General features: G+C 51.3%; 1 protein-coding gene across 8 annotated transcripts in view; it reads right to left on the bottom strand.

The window, feature by feature from the left end:
• The window catches only part of Pknox2 (PBX/knotted 1 homeobox 2), a 251,324-nt gene extending 237,611 nt beyond the window's left edge, over positions 1-13,713 (bottom strand). For 4 of the 8 annotated variants that reach the window (XM_087204553.1, XM_087204724.1, XM_004874490.3 and 1 more), the window contains exon 1: positions 13,499-13,607. The gene's annotated coding sequence lies outside the window, so the exon portion shown is untranslated. Of the gene's footprint in view, positions 1-10,502; positions 12,954-13,498 lie in introns of those variants that run through there. The other 4 variants (XM_004874488.3, XM_087204691.1, XM_087204595.1 and 1 more) reach the window with 4 other exon arrangements.
• Positions 13,714-13,917: the final 204 nt, after the last annotated feature.

The raw sequence follows: 13,917 nt of genomic DNA, 5'->3' as shown, positions 1-13,917 counted from the left end.
ATGTCTCATGTCCTTTCCAGTCTGAGACTTCCTGACCTGAATATTCCATGGTTCTAAATTTATAAAATCAGATCATGAGCATTAGTAAACCTAGCTCAATGCCCAGCAGATAATAGACACTCCATAAATGTTCATTTCTTCCATCCTTCCCTCTCTTCCTCTTTCCCTCCTTCCCTCCCTTCTTATTGTTTCAAATAATCTCTGCTTCACAGCCCTCCTTTCATCCACCTAGGGGATCCGGATTCTTCCCAAACACCCAGAGCTCTGGCTCCCTGATTCCAGAAAGCCCCAACAGGCTCTGACATCTATGTCCCAGCCTCCCCGTGTCTTCAGTCAACCATTCTAGTCTGCTCTTTAGAGAGGACCACAGCCTATGACCTTTCTGCTCCTCACTCCCTCTTGCCTCTTACCTCTGCAGGGGCACCTGGATCTGGGGAGAGAAGAAAAGGACAGGAAAGGAGCTACTGGGCCAGGCTCTATTATGTTGCCTCATTGTTATGAGTTAGATCTAAAATGTCCCCCAAAGTCTCATGTGTTCAGAAGCAGAGCTTTTGGAACATGATTAGATTAAGGGGATGCTATACTCATCAAGGGATTAATCCACTGATGAGTTCATAGTTTAATGTACTATTAGAAGGTGGATTTTGGCTGGAAGAGGTGCTTCACTGCCCCCCCTCTCCTTTCCTAATCACCATGGGTTGATCAGCTTTCCTACCCCAAGCTGTTTTTGACATGGAGTCAGCTAACCACAGACTGAATCCTCTAAAACCATGAGCCAAATAATTCTCCCTTCCTTTAAATTTGCAGGTTGGATATTTTTTGCCAGATGTGGGAAAGTGACCAATACACTCATTTCATTCCCTGCCAAAAGACATTGTTACTGCTTTTTCACAAAACAGAAGAAACTAAGGCTCAATGAGGTTGGAAAGTTCCCCAAGACCACACAGCGAGCAAGCACCAGAGATGAGCTTTACTCCTACCTGTCTGACCCCAGAACAGGTGCCCTTTGTTACACTGGATGTCCTGAACCTTGGGCCAAGGACCATCAGCTTTTCTTTTCCTATATATATAAAGACTTTGGAGCCCTAGTGACTTGGCCCCTAGCCATCACCCTGCTGCCTCTCCTCACTGCCCCTCCAAATGACCAGACCGCAAAACATTCACAGACACTCCTCAGTATTTGAGGGGAAGACACAGGCTTGGCCACCCTATCCAGGCCCCTAAAGAAAATGCCATGTTGACTTCATCCTACACGGGGCAGGGGCAAGAGCTGCCAAAGAGTTTCTTCTAATAAATAGTATTTCCATGGCTGGTGCTGAGAAAGAAAGGTTAAGTCATTGCCATAAACCTCACCGCTGCTTCCCATGAGGGCTTTCCAGAATTAGACTCAGATAGGATCTCAATATACCCCCAAGATACCATCAGGGGCTGCAGTAAGAAAAGGAGGAGATGCCTGCATTTCCTAAAGGTCTTCCTGAAAGCTACACCCTCAAGAACATGGGATGGGGGGGCCACAGGGAAGAGGGTGTGAGAACAGCAGCCACTGCACTCTGTAATGACATCCACACAGGAAAGCTCAAGAGAGAGCGTCTTCTGGTACCCAGCTGTTACCCTCTCTCTTTAGTCTGCCCTTGCCTGGGATGGAAAAGGAGCCCCCAGAGATGGAAGGATTGGCCAACAGTCTCCCTAAGAATGGCCTCACCGAAGGGATACAACTCAGCATGTAGCCAGCCCAGGAGCTCTGGAGTTCCAGTGCCTACTCCTGGCCTCACTGCCTGCAACTTTTTTCCTTCACACTCTAGCTTAACCTCACATCTTCCAGGATGCCTCCAGACCCCTAGAGGGGGCTAGGCTCCCTCTCTGTGCTCTCTTAGCTTCCTGTACTTCTCTGTGGCTCTTTCCATGGTTTATCTAGCAGAACTCAAACAGGATTCAAGGGTTCCCTATGGAACTTGCATGTCTTTCTCCCCCACAGACACACTGAGCCCTGCTGGGAAGGAGCCCATCTCTAGTTTGAGGTCATCTCCCTAGGGCCTTCACAGGGTCTGACACACACAGGTGCTCAGTAAAAAATCTACAGAATGAATGTTGCCAGCAGGGAAAAAGCAAAGGCCTAGTTCAAACCTACAGGACTGGCAGAGGCCACCACCTCCACCCTCCAACCTAGCTCCCAGATAGTGTCTTGTGCAGGATTAATTAGGAAATGTAAAGGAGACAACCGAGGCAGACAGTAGGTCCATGCTCTAGGTTGGCTGATTCTGAGATGGAATCAGGGATCCCAAAGGGGGCCATTCATGCCCCAGCCACAGGGCAGTTGTGGAAGGCATCTCAACAGCTTTTAATCACTTCAACACAGTTGTCATCGCACTGCAAGTGAGTATGAGAGGGATTGTGTGTTTGTGTGTATGCTTTATTTTAAACTAATAAGAAACATATAGTCTGTGCCAACCAATTTTCTCCCCCACATATTACATGAGGCACTGTGTAGGCGCTTTCATTTATGTTTATAAAATGTGTATAACATATCCACATGAGTTCTCTCATTTGATCTCCACAGCCTGACAGGAGGTGTTATGAACCACGAGTTGACTGATAAGGAAAGTGAGGCTGGCTTTTGTGGTCACACACAGCCACAGGGCTCAAGCGTAAGCCTTTGGCTCACTCTCCACCATGTGCCTCTGTCATCTTGTTACACCACAATCTCTTCTTCCGTGACCTCCCCAAGCCAGTGCTGGGCTGGGCTGCATCTGAGGAACCGAATGAGCATGAGCTCTCTGGTAGGAAAGAAGAGATGGAGATTGAGGGATCTAGCAACTTTCCCCAAAACACACCACTCTCTGGAGCAGGCAGCAGCCTCCCTGTGCCCAGAATCATACACGACCCACTGTGGGCCTTGGGCAAATTCTCATACCCTCTCTGAGCCTCACTATCCTTCTCAGATCTGTGGTGATGACCCAGAAGAGAGATGCAAGCTCCCAGCCCAGGACTGGGCATGGAGTCAGAGCATTCAGAGGAGCCTCTATTCTGTGGCCTTCATGCTGGGGCTCTTCCAACACAGTTACGAAGCAACCTCAGATCTCAAAAGAACACTTCCTCCTACTTTTATCTACCAGCGAGCTATTGTGGCCCATCTCCTCCCCTCAGAACCCAGTTCACTGTGGCTGGGCCAGGGACACCAGCTCCAGGACTCCATGCCACAATTGCTGGGAGCTCCCCTCTGTCCTGCCAGCAGCCCAAGCCACTCCCTACAGTAGTGCCTGGAAAACAGTTCTCCCTTCATCTTTTTCCTTGGAGACAACAGAAATGACTTTGAAAAGTGTTCCTGGAGACACGATGTCCAGCTAGGAAAGGGGCTCCCCTGACAATGTGGAAGTCAGAGCACCGAGTCTCTATCTCATTGCCACTCAGAGGCTCCAGAGAGTGAAGTGCCTTCCCAAGGGGAGCCTGTGCCATTCCCTGGGATCAGGTTCCAGGGAAGGCTGCAGGGAGCCCCTCCAGCTCCTTGGCTTTCCTCCAAGGAGTCTCATGAGTCTAGAGTGCCCTCAGGGGCTGCTGCCCCACTATGAGTCCAGCTATCCACTTCCAGAGCAGGAGAAGAGCTCCCTCCACAAGATTCATGGGCCTCAGCAGAACTCCCACATCACCTGCTTCTCCTGCCAGATTTCTGTCTCTTGGTCCTCTCTGAAACTGGAGGACTCAGCAGGGCCCCTCTCTGCAGGAACCCCTCCAGCCCTTGCATCCCGGTAAGCGAAGCCTAGCTGCCACCACCTGCTCATCACTATCTATCCCATACCTAACAAGCCCTCCCACTAAATGGGCTAAATGTCTCAGGATGTCCCCACCGTCTCCAAAGGCATGCTGCCTGTGGACCACAGTATACACGTTAGCATGGATAGATCATAGCATTGTCAAATACTAACCCAGAAAGGGGCCTTGAAGATCATCCAACCTAACTTCCTCATCATGTAAAATGAGGATGCTGAGACTCAGGGAAAATAAGCAATGTTCAAGGTCACACAGCTTTTCCCAGTTTGATGTGCATTTGTTTGGCCTCCGCTACACAAGCATGAGGAACTGAGGCCCACACTGCACACTACTGGGCATGAGTGAAGAGTGGGCTCAGGCCATGCCTGCTGAGTGACCCATGGATCCTCAGGGAGACGGCAGGAGTAAGATCAAGCACCTATCCCTATGGGGCCCTGGGCACACATCTTGACCCTGGGTTTCTAGCTCCCTGCTCCTGGCCCTGAGGCTTGAAGTCCCAACCTGCACAGAAGATAACCTCACTTGAGAAGGAAAGGGGACAGCTCCTCCAGGGGAGGAAGTCTATTAAAATCAGAGCTAGCCCAGGACTTGGTATCAAATTGTGCGCCATAGCAATGCTGGATTGAGGATGTTAGAAAAAGCCCTGGGGCAGGGCTCACTGCCCTCTACTCTACCACAACACACACTGATACCCTGGAACACAAGGAAACTGCCCCCATATTTAATAGGAACTAGACCCTACTACTGATGGGCTAAATACCCCAACATTTGTCAGGATGGTGAGCTGATGACCACAGGCATGATTCCCTCTAAGGACATGCTCTTCACTCCAGGCCTCCAGCTTTCAACCTGGGCGAGAAGATCCAGGCTTCACTGTGGCTCTGCCACCCCCACCCACTGCTGTTGCCACAGCTCCCTGCTCCTAAATCTAAATCTACCTCTCTCTCTGTTGGGCAGGCCAGCCCCACCTTGACTGTAGGCTTTGTGGAAGTAAAAAAAAAAAAAAAAAAAAAAAAGATCTTCCAGGTTTTGATTTCTGTAACAGCCAGTAGCTATAACCAGCATTTGCACACCAAATGAATTGGGATGGTTTCTGTAAAAAAAGATTCTCAGGAGAGAAATGGGTACAGCTCAAAGTAACTCCTCAGAGTTCAACAAGAGCCTTGCTTAGTCTCAAAACACAAAAGAAAGGATCACCATGGTCAAAGAGCAACCTAATAATCCACTATACACATGAACTGGCAGACATACCTGCATTTGCTTTCTGAACCTGCCACTCTGTGCCTGTTTCTTCCATCTGTAAAATGACCTAACAATACCCATTTTACCTGCTTCACAAAGAGGATCAAATGAAAAATGAACTTTATTGGAAAAGAAAACTAACATTCACCATGAGCTTACAATGTACTAACAAACTTCATATATTTTCTTCTAAAGTTATCACAACTGTCCTATGTGTGCTGGGTAGTACTATTACTATTTTCCCTTTATAGTCGAGACCCCTGAGGTTCAGAGAGGCAAAGTGATGGGCCCAAGGACACAGAGCTTTATAGCAGTAGAATCACCACGGTCAGACCCCAGAATCTGACTCCAAAGTCTGTGTTCCTTCCTCCAAAACCATACTATCTCAACAAAAGAAGTAAACGATGCTTTTAATAAGAAGCCAGTGAGCCTTCGGATTGATAATTCTGCCTCATAGAACCAACTGTAATTGCTAGGACACATCCATTTGCCCCAGGAAAGCTTTGAGGAAAGCCAAATCCACCTCTTGTACCCCTACTATCCCCAAGACCTCCAGAGGCACTCCCAGGACCAAGCCCTTGTGCCTGAGCCTCTGCAGCTGTTGTGTTATTAGGGTTCTTTGCATGGATTTGTCATAATGAGGGCTGTTCTGCGACTGCCTATTCATGAAGCAATCCATTGCAAGGAGACAGGGTCATGGAACTCGAGCTGAAGGAGACCTCAGACAGTAAGCTCAAGTTCCTCACTGGATAAGAGAGGACATTCACATCGAGAGGCCAAGTCACTTGTTTAAGGTCACACAGCCTTGGCTGAGTCCAAAATGGAGCCCGTTATCTTCTGTCGCTGAGGCCTGATCCCTGTTCTATCCCTCATCACAACCACACTGGGTCTGTCAGTTTTGTGCTTTCCAAGAGAGGGACAGAGCCAAGTGTGGGCCTGAGTCTCAGCTTTCTCTGCTTAGGAAAAAGCGGGGATAAGGGCTAAGGTAGTCGCACTGTACCCAGGAAGGAAAAGAGTTTGTCTGCCTCAGACATTAACTCATTAACCTAGTGGTTCCCACTGAGAAGTCAACATGCACAGGTCTTCTCAGAAGTCCTTCCATGTATAGGAGAAGCTGGTCCCCAAAGGGAAGCCTGTATGGTACTTTGGGGACAGTGACAGCCCACTTCTGGCCACCTGGGACAGGCAGAGGGGGCTGGCTCTTCTCTCCAGATCAAGTCCCCGGAGATCCCCAAGGGCAAGGTGACCAGTGAGTCTTGGGTTTTGCTCCTCCCACTGGGCCCTAGCCAGCCTTCCTAACCCTGCTCAGAGCTCACCTCCTCCAAGAAGGCAGCACTGCTTAACACCACTCCAATTACTCCCTTTTCCCATCCTATTTTTGCCTGCATTGGTTAACAATTGGTAGGTGCCTTTTCTCTCCCTCTGTGTGCGCAGAGGCATCTGTGTGTCGTATTTGTCCCCACCACCACTCCCAAATATTCCTCGTTCCCAGCTGTCCTGGAGTCTACGAAGCACCAGCCATGGTGTTAACTGGCTATGTGTTCAAAGCTTGTTGATGGTGCCAGTGACCTGGGATGGGTTCCATGCCATATCCCCAGGGAAGCAAACAGGAAAGGGAAAGAAGCTGGACAATCCACCAACTGGATCATCAGCTCCAAAATAACACAGGACAGGAGAGTGAACCAAGTCTGAATCTCTCTCCTGTGCCAGGTACTTACAGGCACTCTCTCCATGATCCTACCAGCCATGTACCTCTATTTCCCAATTTATAGATGGGGAAACTGGATCAAAGATGTTAAGCAACTTGTTGAAAGTCATGCAGTATGTAAATAGCAGAGCAACGCTCAAAATGCGGTTCTTCTGATGTGAAAGCCCATACTCTCTCATCCCTACCACCATCAGGCCCTTGGTGGACAGTCCGTGGTCACAGTGTTTGCTTTCTTTTTGCTGTTGTGTCCTCAGTGCCTAGGACTGTACTGGGCACTTAAAAGACACTATAAAAATGGACTCAGTGGGCCCATGGATTTAGCTCAGTGATACCACTGCCTGTCTCGAAAGCACTAGGTCCAGAGTTCAATCCCCAGTACCAAAAACAAAAGGGCTCAGTGGAGAAACAAAGGAATGACTGAATGCCAGCAGGGCAGGACAAGGGGTCCTGATGCTAGATTTCTGAGCTCCATCTCCATGAGCCTTGAACAATTATTTGTTCCCTCTCTCCACCCTAAAAGGACCTGATACATGAAGCTTCCTCTGAAACCCAGGTGAAAGATGGCTGCACTTGCAGAGAGTGTGGGATGGGTGGGGAGTGTGACAGCACAAGTTGAACACAAACACTAGGGGCTAATGAGGTGAGGGATTGAAAAGCTTTCTCACTGCTGCTGTTGTATGACCTGCTGATTCTATAGCCACTTTGTGAACCATCTGGATCTCACCCTTCCCTTTCCAGAACCTTTCTCAGCCCCACTGGGCACCCCACACCTCCTTCTCCCTTGACTGAGGTGTACTGAAATTGGCCACATTCCTACTAAGCAGGGAACTAACAGTTTACACCACCCACCTCGGGCCCCATCCAAGTCCTAAGAGTCTGCCCTGGGCCCCAGGGCCAGCTGCTTTTCTCCACATTCCAGCCAAAAATAATACCAGAACGAAGCCATTTGGTGGAGACTTAATCTAATCTTCATTGCTTCAGTTTTAAAATATCTTGCCTGGTTTAGGGTTTCTTACTACACACAAGGATGTGTTTTTAGTGAGATAGGTCTTAGCAAAAAATGGCCGTCTTGTAATTAGAAACCCAAGCAGGCCCAGCCCACCTCGAGGTTTCCAGGGCAAACAGCAGATCCCTCCAAGACAGAAGACAACACATTTGCAGCAAGCTCTTCCCCAGCTCCGCTTTCTGGCAGAGCTGAGCTGAGCTGAGCTGGCCCAGGCCTTGGCTCTCTAACTCCTGGGGGTTCAGGAAGAGTTCTGATAGAAGGACTCTGCCCTCCAACTGTTGCCCCTTGTACCCCATTTCACATTCTCTCTGCTCCCAATCAAAATGGAGACAAAAATGTTGCCTACAACTAGCTGGGAAGGATATGTGGAGGGAAAAATTACCCCCAAAGAATCCACAATGGACTAGGAAGAATTAAAGACAAGCATTCCACTGAAGTCATGTCTCCAAGATCAGGGCTCACTTTCAAAAACCAGGCATGGAACTGAAAGAATCTACAAGAGTGCATACACTGCATACACTTTTGTAGAAGTGTCTAACTTCTTGGGCTCCCTGACCCAGAATCTGCTTTGATCTGCCAGCACAGAAACTGCCAAGCAAGGTCCAGCTGCGGCTAGCTCCAGACCACCCCCCTTCCCCCAGCCCAACCAGAAGTCACACACCAGTCAGGGTGAGGCCTTTATTCCCAAGGGCATAAAGAGAAGGGGCTGTTTCTCTGTTCAGTCAGATTCTGTTCATGTGAGGCTGCCACCCGGAGAACCAAGCTGATTCTCCCAACTCAATAGCAACTGCTTCTTTTGGTAAACTTTAGACAGTTTCTGGAATCACAGCAGGGTTTCAAATTCTAAGATGTAAAGAAAGGCAGGAGTCTACCCACTCACCAAAGTCTAAGAACTACTAAGACTCACAGGGACAGGTCATGGCACCAGGCAAGGGAAGAAAACTCATGGGAGATTGTGGGACTTTGCTGCTGAAAAGTCTCTATCTCTCATCTTCTTTATGATTTAGAGTGCATCATAGCTTGAGCCCTTCACTCCTTGAAGCCTACTGAAGACTGTGTGTGCTACATTCCACTCAACAGATGAAGAAACCAAGGTCTGGCAGCTAGAGGACCCGCTGGAGTCCGGCAACAGTAGGTAACATGGCATAAAGTTGCCAGGTCCCCAAATTCCAGGCTCACACTAGCTCAGTGCTATGCTGACCTACCAACCTTGGTTATCACCTGACCACTTGCCTCCCTCCCTCCTTTTCCCATCAAGTATTAGATTTAATTAAATTAGCAGAGCCCCATTGCAACAATCCTGGCCCTGCTGCCTGAACAGAACCCAGCCAGTGCAGCTCCTCCCTCTAAATTTTGCTTCTCAATATAAATATAATTCAATCTTCAATAAGTCACTGATCTCATATGAAGCGCCTTATATACAGCAGAGTGTGTTGCCTAGACTCAAGGCTCATGGTGGCTCACGACGATTTCATTTTCCATATAACTTCCTCTGCAGTGTCATTTTCACCCTCTCCATCCTGGGATCTGCATTTTGTTTGATCCAGACACTCCGCTTCACATGCCGTCACCTACAGCAATTGCATCACACATTTATATATATCTTACAGCGTTGCAGTCCTTGTGCCACATGCATAGGAAAAAGGAAAACTTATAACAGCATTTCTCACCCTCCTCCAGCTAATTTAGAAAATGTGCTCCAGATTAAATAAATCAGGAACAAAAATCTAAAATTGGAGGTAGAATTTCTGAAAGGTGGTGGTGATGGTTGGGGGGGGTTAAATAAATAGCAAGGAAATCTTGCAACATGTTGGAAGCCCATAAATTTTATTGGTTATTTCTTTAATAAAAACAATTTCAATTGCTAACAGCACAGCATTATTAAGCCGCTAACATTTGAAAATCTAATTTGCCCCTGTTCTGTGGCTGTTTATGTTACATGTTGCTTTCAGGGAAGGTAAAGAAGTCAGGTTGATCACTTTGGTTTGGTTCCTAAATCAAGGTAATAGAGACCCCTTTAAAACTCAGCCGTTTTGCTTTCTAGGCATGCCTTGGTCTCTAATGAGTCACAGCCCTAGGTTGAAGATGGACATGGCAGAAAGAAATTTAACACACACTGCGGTGCACCCATAAACTGCAAGGCCAAGGGAGAGGAGGTATGTTTCCAGTTAAGCTAGAACTCCATGATTTCAGGATTCTCCACTCACAAGACAGTAATTCTTCTTATTTCATCACTAACTTACTTCAAATGTGTTTATACAGTTTATTGCTACTGAACTTCCAGGCAACTGGTGTAGAGTTAATGAAACCCAGCTTGGAGAAGCTTTGAGCTTTGAACAACTAACCACAGTTTAAATGGTTATGACATGCGGTCTAAGACACAGCCCAGACCCGCTGCAGTTTCTATGTTAAGACCCAGTCAAAAACCTTGTCATCTCACCTTTTGTGCGAAATACATTGAAAAGGGAAAAAAACACTGGGAAACAGCCTGCCTTGTTCCTTTTCAAGATTCCCAGCCATTTAAACACATTTATCTTGCTGAATGCAAGGCAAAGCCCCTCCCCCCAGTGCCGGAATAAATATTTTAGTTGCAGTTTGAATCGGCAGCAAGGCTGAAATCCTGAAATCCAGTTAGGGTTAAACTGAATGGGTCAGGCCTACCTGAACCAATGTGAGAAGGGTCTACAGCCAGAAGGCACCAAGCAACATTTAAAACCAGATTCAGAGAAACCCCAGGTGAAACCAGACTGGTAAAGAAGTAAACTCATCTTTCTGCATTACCTGTACTTTGACTTTTATTAATCTTCATTATCATGGCGTCCTCCCCCAAGCTCTGTCCCTGTGGGAACTCCAGCAAGCTCCCTCTCGAAGAACAGGCCCATTTGGGAAGAGTAAAGGGGAGGTCCTGGATTTGTCACTGCTGCACAATAAAAGTCCCTTTTGAGAGCAGCACTTTCATTAACTTAAAGCAATCTATAGACTTAAAAGCACAGAGCGGTAAACTCCCAGAAAGGATCATAAAACAGCCAGTCTCAAGTTGGGTACACTTCAGTGCAATTCGCACGAGGCATTTTACTGTGAGCCACGGTCGGGCCCATCTCCCTCCAGTAACCCTCTGGTCCTTACTCGAGCAGCTCCTCTTTCTCTCGGCTTTCAGGCCTTTCGAGCTCACAAAAGGGAGGCGGTGACCGGGGAGTTTCCGTGGGGTCACAGCTCCCTCCCCCCTCGGGCTCTCGGCGGGAGAGCGAGCGCACAGATTCCAAGCATGAAAAACAACAGCCTGGGAGCACCGCCCGTGGAGGCGGTCGCTGCGCCCCGGGCCACTGTGGCCACTCACGGGTCGCTCCGCTCTGGTGTCCAGTCAGGGCTTTTCGGCTCTCCCAGCCAGGGGCTCGCTGCTGGGGGAGAGGGGCTGCTTAAGACTGCAAGGAGGAAATTTCAACCCTTGCTCCCGTGCACCCCGCCCCCCCAGCAACTCTTTCGCTAGCTGGCCGAAGGAAACCTCCTCCGATGGTGGGGACTTCTCCCCACCCTCGAGCTAGGCCTGGGCCACACGAGGCATATTGAGTGGGACATCCTGATCCAGAAACAGCTCACGCACGCGCGCGCGCACACACACACACTCACACACACTCACTTCCACCCCTGTGCTGGGGCCTCAGAATGGCAAAGTGAGAGAGCCAGGGGTTAGGGCCGTGGACTGTGGTTGAACATCATCATATCTCAGATTGGGGTAAGGGTGGCCGTTTTAAGTCTGCTTAACATGTGAAGCATTTGGCTTCTTCCACCAGTTGGAGAATATTTGAAATTCGAAAAGCCAATATTCTGGAGAAGTTTCGTGACAAGTGGGGTAAGGGCAGTGGACCCCGAACTTCCTCCAACCCCTGGAGCGGAACATCGCACTGGTGGTGGGGCTTGCGGGTTTCCCAGTAAGGCCCAAGGAAGGGCAAGCGGCTCTTGGCAATGAGGAGGTGGCTCTGGGATAGTGCGACCGCCGGAGTTGGAGCCCGCCCTGCCCTCCAGCAGCGACTCCTCGGCCTCAGGGAGGCACCTCGCGGCCGGCGCTCCCCTCTTCCACTGCAGGCCTCGGCCCCAGCGCCCCGCCAGCGCCCGCTGGTCACACAGCGTCCATAGATCCAAAATGGATCTTTGGAGCCCGCTGGGCCGCCGGGGTCCATTCCGGGTCCAGGGAGGCTGCCCTGTCGTTTCTCCCAGGATGTCCCTTGAATTTGTCCGCTTCCCGGAATCGCACTCCTAGGATCGAGTCCTTTGCGCCTCAAATCTCCTCCAGAAACGCGTATGGGGACAAGCAGCAGACATTCGGGGATCGCTGGCCATGGCTGAGATCAACTACTTTCGTCGCCTACCTAAACGCTATTCTAGGACTAGAATCGCTACTTTTCCCAAATTCCAATAGCTTGAACCCCCAAGAAAGTCGTTTTCTGTGGCTGACTCCTAAAAACGCAACCCATTCCTCTGATCTCAGCCTCAGCTCTAACCCTGGGTCCCCTAACTCCTACACCTCTAGCCCTCGGCTCTGGCCGGCGTGTAAACTACCCAACAGCCCTTCAATCCCGATTCTGAAAGCAGCCTGGAGCCTAAAACCCAAACTGTAGCCACCCTAAAGCATAGCCCGAATTCAGGGCTGACCCACAACTCCTCCCCTGCCCACCGCGCGGGAACCCCGGCTCTCCTTCAAAGAGCCCCCCGAAAGGGCGGCCCACTGCGCTTTCTTCCTCGGGTTTGGGAGCCCGAAGAGCCCGCTCGCCAACCAGAAGGTAACACAAACTTTGCGCAGCAGACTGGGGACCCTGCCCCATCCCCCTCAGCTTTCAGCTTTTTTGAGCTTCCGTCCCCTCTTTTACGAATTCATACCCTATTTTTCGAGCCAGGAGCTCCCTCGATTCCCAAGCTTCGCCATGGGCCCCAGTTCTCCCCTCACCAAAGACCCCCCCCCGCAATCCACGCAACGCCAGCGACCTCCACGGGCTAGGGTCCTGAGCATGGTGCCTCGGGCCCCGGCTTCCTGACCCCACTGATGTTTCCCGGTCCCCGCTGATCCTGCAAAACCTCCCCAAGGCCCGGCAGGACGCGACTGCAGCTCCTCGACATCGGCCACCCAGCCCCAGGCTGGAGCTACTCTGGCTTCCAGACGCCTGCAGGCAGCGCCAGGCTGGTGACGCCAGTAAGCGCCGGCCCCGGGGCTTCTTCGGAAGAAGACCTTGGAGCCGGCCCGCTCTTCCCCGCCTCGCCCCGCGGAGCGCGCAGCCCGCTGCCGCCGGCGCGCGGTCCCTCTGCTCGGGTCCCGGGCGCTCCCAGCGCGCCGCTCCCCGCCCGCCCACTACAGTATCTCCGGCCCGAGGCGGCCGAAGTCCATGGTCCGGCTCCTCGCCTCTGCGGACAATGCGGCGCCGGTGGCGGGGCTGAGCGCGGGCCGGGCCCGGCCGGGAGCGGGGGGGACTGCGAGGTTCTCGCCACCCCTCAAGCGGCCTCGCTCCGCGCTCTCCAGCGCTTCCCCAGCTTCTCTCTGTACGCTCCTGCCGTCCCTCTCTGCTCCCTGCCTCCCTCCTCCCTGCTGCCTCCCTCTCTCTCCTCCCTGCTGCCTCCCTCTCTCCCTCTCTCCTCCTTGCCCTGTCGCAATGAATAATACTCTGGCTTGGGGACTGGAATAAAACACACGCGCTCTGAGGCAGCCGCCCGCAGCAGCCGCCGCCGCGCCGCCGCCGCCGCCGCCGCCTGCAAAAGCGTCTCTGACATGGAAATGAATGACAGCTTACCTGATGCCAATCTTCATCAGACTGACACCGGCGTGACAACACAGCCTATACTTCCCAGCACAGCTCGGGACGTCAGCGGCACAGGGACCCGCCCCCCGGAGCCCCCCCTTCGCACACCACCCCTCTCCCCACTCCCCCTTTCTCCCCACCCCCCCATCACCCCCACCCACTCCCGGCCCGGCCGCTTCCCAGTCGCCGAGCCGCTGGAGTGTCTCCCTCTACTGGAGGCTGCGCTCGGATGCCGGGCGCCGGCCTTGCTCCTGCTGGCGGGGAGGCCGAACTGCGCTGGGGAAGGAGCCTCGAAACCGGAGGCAGCCGCGGATGGGGAGCGCCGCGGACCCCCGGGAACTCAGGCGCACCCCACCCAAGCAAAGTCCTCCTTAGCGAACAAGGCGGGCAGAGTTTCAAGACATCCGGGG

Source organism: Heterocephalus glaber, unplaced genomic scaffold (assembly GCF_053883595.1).
Source record: "Heterocephalus glaber isolate CG9 unplaced genomic scaffold, H.glaber_assembly_v1.0 deba00000006, whole genome shotgun sequence".
NCBI lineage: Eukaryota > Metazoa > Chordata > Mammalia > Rodentia > Bathyergidae > Heterocephalus > Heterocephalus glaber.
This window is presented reverse-complemented; position numbering and strand designations above follow the sequence as displayed.